Here is a 6,656-nt window from a genome sequence, read left to right on the forward strand (position 1 = left end):
TGCTTCTTGTGTTACTGTGCATATTTGAAATTAATTTGAGTATGATCACAACTCTGACTCTGAAGCCATTGTTTAGGCTGAGGACTCACCCAGCTCCCCTGATCCTTCCAGTTATCTCAGGAGCAGCAGCCTGAGCCTCCCCCGCCTGCCTCAGCCTTGATCCAGAGGCAACGTGCACTGGAGGTGATGCGGCTTAGATGAAGGTCACATTCCAGGCCTCTGCTGAGTTTGCCAGCTAGTTCAGTCAGAGCGTGAGTATTAAATGGGGAAGCTGGAACACCAAACTTGTGTCCCAGAAGAGTTCGCAGACACGCACTCACGGGGAACGATTTTTAATCCCTGCAGAGCCAAGCTAGACTCTGGACAGTGACATGCTATCCAGCAGTTCAATAGCTCTCTAAAATGTCCAAAGGCATCTGGGCTTAGAAAAAAGCACTTGTGTTACAATGTCACGAATTAAAGTTGCTTTCTGGAGGTTTCTGCTTGTTTCTTAAAGATTTGCTCTTTATGGCAGTGGCTCTGCAGATATAGGCAAATGCTCTACGTACAGGTACCCCATGTTCTTAAAATTATAAGATTCCATTAAAAACGTCTACTAAACACACCAGCCATAACACAGGCTGCAGTACAATATCTACACTAATCTCTGAACACATACAAGCCATTGCAGCAACATTCTTCATGCTAATTTTCCCTTTTCTCTTCTGCCTGATTATGACTCAGCAGCTAGGCTTGAAACCCCTAACCTTCATCATTGAGGAAGATGTAGACGTCACTCCGGCAATGCCTTAATCTTCTATTAAAAAAACAGAAAAGAGACAGTCAACCACTGAGTTTGCTGTAACACCCATTTTATCTGCATCTTGTATAATCCACTGTGACCTGGCAGTGAAGTATTTCGTGCAAGGATTTCTGCTTTGGGCAGCCAAGTGCAGACAGGTGCCTAGAAGCAAGGGCGGATGGGAGCTGTGTGCCATCTTCCAGGGCTACTGGTGGCCAGGGCTGTTGGTGGCCAGGCCTGGCAACAGGAGGGGGCAAGGCAAGAGGTGCTCCAAGGCAGATGCTGCTGATTCACTGCAGCACCCAGCCTGCAGCTGCCCTGGGAGAGCTACTTGCCATCTTTCCCCTTGACAGCTGCTCTTGGGTGTGGTGGGGCATCCCCTTCTCTCATCCTGTCCTGGGCTTCAGTGAGTGGTGGGGGCTTTGGGTAGCAGGGGAGCTTGTGAGAAGCTTCCCAAGATCCTCTGGCTCCAAGTCGGACCCACCTCTGCACCAAGGCTGAGCAAACCAGCTGCACCTCTGCAATAATGTATTTAAGAAGGGACCTAGGAGGAGGAGCTGGAGTTGTGAGGAGGCGTTGAGACATCTCCATGAACACCAAGGTCACTGGAGGAATGGAGGAAGAAAGGAGGGGAGGTGGGGAGGTGTGCCAGAGCAGTAGACCCCGCTGTATCCTGTGGTGGGACAGGAGGGTGGCCCCCTCCTACCACCCATAAAGGTCTACAGTGGAGCAGATGCTGCTATATGGTCTGTGAGGGGCCCCACACAACCTGTTAAGGTCACTGCACCCAAAGGAGGCCAGGATCCTGTGGGAAGAAGCAGCCCCCACTGTTGTAGTTCAGTGCTGGGAAGATTGCAGCATGCAGGGGATGTCCCATGCCCGGCTTGGGAAGGGCTGCATCCTGTGGGAGGGACTCTAGTTGGAGAAAGTTGGTGTCCCACACCAGAGAAGCTAGGGAAACACTGCGGCCTGTGGAAAGGACTCAAGTTGGAGAAAAGTTGTGGAGGACTGTCTCCTGTGAGACGATGACCATGCTGGAGCAGGGGGAAGATGTTCCAGAAGTTCCCCCCCCCCCCAAGATGGAAGAAGCGGCAGCACTGACTGCACCCCCTGTTCCCTGTCCCTGTACCACTGGGGGAGGAGGTAGAGATATCAGAAGCAAAGCTGAGCCCAGGAAGAAGGGAGAGGTGGGGGAGAGGTGTTTTAAAGATGTGGTAATGTCCTACTCTGTCTGTTAAGTGGCAGTGTTGTTAGCGTCTGTAATAAATTTATATTCCTTTTTTTTTATTTCCCCTAACAAGTCTGTCTTTTTCCCGTGACCATAATGGGTGATTTATCTCTCCCTGTCCTATCTCGAATCCCAAGCCTTTGCTTATTTTCTCCTTCTCGGTGCAGAGGGGGAACAAGGAAGTGAGCGGTTGCGTGGTGCTCAGTGGTCCCTGAGCTCAAACGACAACACATCCCCTTTTGCTGTCCTGTGACAAGCTGGTCTCATCCAACTGACTGCCCTTTCTGGGAAAGCAGTGAACAATGGGCCCTGGCCCAGGCTAAGCCTTGGTTAACGAAGATGAGCGAAGACAGTAGAAGAGCTGGCCTCAGAGCCCCTAAATACCCAGCTCACACAGGTGCACAATCCCCTGGACTGCGGTGTGGAGGATCCCTCTTCTGCTCATCAGAAATCCCCTCAGATCTGCAAGACACCCAGCTGTCACCTGAGGCAATTGTTCCTGGGCCTATCTGTCACTTGCTGTCCCCTCCAATTTCCATGCTAGCTCTTTACCCACTGGAGGTGGCCGGGATGCGCATCTTGCGCTCCCAGGGTAATTACAGCCCTACAGCACGCTCTGCAGTGTCCTCAGGACACCATCCCCACAGCCCCAAACAGCCAGCATCATTTCCAGGCGAGCCCTGGGCACTCGGCTTGGCTTGTGATGCTTTAAGAGCAAAGTCGTTATGAAAATGTCCTGCAATTGCATAAGAAGAGGAGACTGGCAGAGATCTCCTGGCCAGCGGCAGGCAGCCCCATTGCATACTCTTGCTCAGAGACTTCCAGTCCCAAAACACATTCAGTCTCCTGGCCTCACTGCTGCTGTTGCAAGGCTGTTCCAGATCCTTGCACTGGCAGGTAGGAAGCTCCTTCTAATTTCCAACCTCAGCATACCCATGGCCCAGCCTGTGACAATTCATTCTTGTGCCAGCATTGTCCTCAGGCTTAAATTCAATGTCAAAACCCTTTGTTAACACAGAGTTAATGTTGCTTGGTGATAGCTCATTCCTTCCTAGAACATTATGTTCATCAAAATGCAAACTTGTGGAAAAACAGGACATTTAGAGTTAAAGTACATGCCCAAGCAACCTTACTTCTGCTCTTTCTGAGCTGGTAGCTGCCAGAAGGACTGCCAGCTCTCCGTCTGCATTTACTGCGTCAAGTATAAAGTGTTCTGCCATGACTGGAGGGAGCATTACCTGGGACACATTGCAGGACTGTGGGCACCGGAGGGGGTGAGCAAGGAGGAGAGAGCCAGTCCCTTGGGAACAGGCAGGGGGATATGCCTGACTCCCATCTCTGTGATGAAAAGCAAAGTGTTTCCGTCCGTGGGATACCCAGGCACTTTCGGTGCAGCACTTTCAAGGACAGAAGGAGATGATACATGATTAGGATGTTCTGAGGTAAAGATTTCACCTGGCACTCCACTCTGCAACAACACTGAAAGGAAAAACTTTTTGGCAGGCATCAGCTCATAAAAATGCAGATGTGTGGCATCAAGTGTCCTGGGAAGAACACCACCAGTGTTCACTGAGAGAGCACGCCCTGACCCACTGCACCACAAAGTCACTGGGGTTGAGGAGAGCCATCTCCAGCACCAAGTTTAGATAGCCCAGCAGATTCAGCTCTACCACAGCTGGGGGAGAACTCGCTTGATTTCTGGCAGCAGCAAGCAGTTTTCCCTTTCATGCAGTTGCAGTCATGCTGTTCCTACCAGGGAGGCTGCTGTGGCTAAGGTGAAGGATGCTAGGAGCCTGCCATGAGCTTCAGCCCCATCCTGGGCACTCCATATTAAAAGCAGGGAATTCAGGTCAGAATTGCCAGCAGGGCCATGGAGATGCACAGTGCACAAAAGCCAGGGCTGGATATTTTGGCAGTTTTAATACATCATGATCACAGAAGCAGAGAATGACCAGAGGGACTCCATCTCTACACCCCTCCTCAATTATCCATGCTGCTGCCATTTCCAGCTCACCTTCCTCACTGCATTAAACCATTAGTGCTTTAGAAACTCCTAACGCTTAAAAGGGTTTCTTACAGTCTTTGCTGCTAGGTATGCACTTCCTAAGCAGTGCCTTACAGGAGGTTCAGTACAAAGTGCAGCCACAAATCTGGTCCTGCCCTAGACAGTCTGCTCGGCGTCCTTCTGTCCAGCCAGAATTTGTGCTAGACTCCTGATCTTTGGCAGTTTTGGGGTCTCAAGCAGCATTTCTAAAATGTATCACTTACTTTTCATAGTTATCTAGATGTGAATTGTGTGCAGGACCGGCTCTCTGCCCAGAATGGTCCCCTTGCTGACCCAGAAGGGCAGCTGGCCATGCCTGCCATGCAGATGATGGGAGCTGATCTGGGGGAAGCTAGGGATGTCAGCTGGCAGGCCTGAAGGGCTCCATTCCAGAAAAAGGAGATTGGGAATGATCATGGAGTGATTTCTCAGGTGGCAGCTGCTCCCCAGACAGAGCCAAAGGCTTCTGTGACAGATGCACACTCTGCCTGCGAGGCTGGAGGAAACAAAGCCCCAAGTGACCGTGGTGCTGAGGGAGTCCCTGGAAAACACAAGCATCCTTGCTAAAATGAGGCCCAGCAATAATGCAAAAGATTTTCTAGGAACTCTTGAGCATCTAGGTGAGACTGAGAACTGCCCTGAAGATGTGGAGATCATCATGCCAGCCTGCCAGGGAGGAGGAGCTCAGCCAGCTGAGTGGGAAGGAGGCACTTGAACCTGCAGAGCACTACCTCCTGCAGTTCTGGACTCACCTGCCCAGGGACTCACTGCTTCCAATGAGGGACTACGCAGGAAACTTGTGCCCCTGGGGCCCACGTCCATCTGGGCAGAAGACTCAGCAACTTCTGGATTTTCTAAACCTGTATTTAAACTTATAGGTGCTTCCACCTGGAGAAACAGTAAATAATCCAGGATTTTAGTTTTGGGGTCTATCAAGAGGCCCCAGGAACAACTTTGCAGCTATTGTGTGCTCAGCTTGAATAGTGGAAACCTACCCAGAAACCAGACTGCACTGTGGAGTGTGAGGAACATAAAGATGGAGTGTACAAAATGAGAAAAGGACAGTGCCCTGTCAAATGGACAGAACACACTTATAGATACAAGGCAGCTGGACCTGCTTGCCTCTGAAACAGAAGAACCACATCAAATCCTGATGCGATGCACCCACAAGTGCTGAGGGAGCTGGCAGATGTCATTGTAAGGCCACTCTCAATAAACTTTGATCGATCATAGCGCCTGGAAGAAATACCTGAAGACTGGAGGAAAGCAAACATCACTCCTATCTTCAAGAAGGGAAAGAAGGAGGACCCAGGGAACTCCAGGCCAGTCAGCTTCACCTTGATCCCTGTAAAGGTGAAGGAGCAGCCAGCTAATCCTGGAAACCATCTGCAGGCATGTGGATGACAAGAAAATCATCAGGAAGAGTCAGCATGGATTCATCAAGGGGAAGTCATGCTTGTCCAACTTGATAACCTCCTGTGATTAAATGACTAGCCTGGTAGACATGGGGAGAGCTGTGGATATGGCGTACCTTGAATTCAGTAGGGCCTTTGACACTGTCTCCCATAAGGTCCTCACAGACAAGCTGTTGATGTATGGGCTGGATAAGGAGACAGTGAGGTGGGGTGAAACCTGACTGAATGGCTGGGCCCAGAGGGTGGTGATCAGTGGTGTAAAGTCTAGTTAGAGGCCAGTACCTAGAATTGACCCCCTGTAACTGGGGCTAGTCCTGTTCAACATCGTCATTAGTGATGTGGATGATGGGGCAGGGTGGACTCCCAACAAGATTGCTGATGACACCAAACTGGGAGGAGTAGCAGATACACCAGGAGTTGTGCTGCCATCCAGAGGGACCTCAACAGGCTGGAGAATGAGCTGACAGGAGCCCCACGAAGTTCAACAAGAAGTGCAGAGTCCTGTACCTGGGGAGGAACAACCCCATGCACCAATATATGATGGAGGCCACCCAGCTGGGCAGCAGCTTTGCAGAAAAGAACCTGGGGGTCCTGGAGGACACCAAGTTAAACATGAACCAGCAGTGTGCCCTTGTCACAAAGACAGCAAATGGTTTCCTGGGACGAATTAGACGAAGTAATGTCAGCAAGTCAAGGAAGGTGAGCTTTCCCTTCTACTCAGATCTGGTGAGGCCACATCTGGAGTGCTGTGTCCAGTTCTGGGCTCCCCAGTACAGAAGAGACATGGACATATTAGAGAGAGTCCAATGAAGAGCTGCTAAGATGATGAAGGTACTGGAGCATCTCTCCTATGAGGAAAGGCTGAGAGATGGGCTTGTTCAGCCTGAAGCAGATAGGGATCAGAGGGGTCTTATCAATGCATTTAAACATCTGAAGTGAGTGAGGGTGCAAAGAGGAGGGAGCCAGGCTCTTTTCAGTGGTGCCCAGTGACAGACCTAGAGGCAATGGGCACAAACTGAAACACAGGAGGCTCCCTCTGAATACCAGGAAACCCGTTTCTACTGTGAGGGTGACCAAGCACTGGCACAGGTTGCCCAGAATTGTGCAGTCTCCCTCCTTGGAGATACTCAAAAGCCACCTGGATGTGACCCTAGGCAACTGGCTCTAGGTGGCCCTGCTTGAGCAGGG

Source organism: Tyto alba, unplaced genomic scaffold (genome assembly GCF_018691265.1).
Source record: "Tyto alba isolate M040663 unplaced genomic scaffold, T.alba_DEE_v4.0 Super-Scaffold_14, whole genome shotgun sequence".
NCBI classification, from domain to species: Eukaryota; Metazoa; Chordata; class Aves; order Strigiformes; family Tytonidae; genus Tyto; species Tyto alba.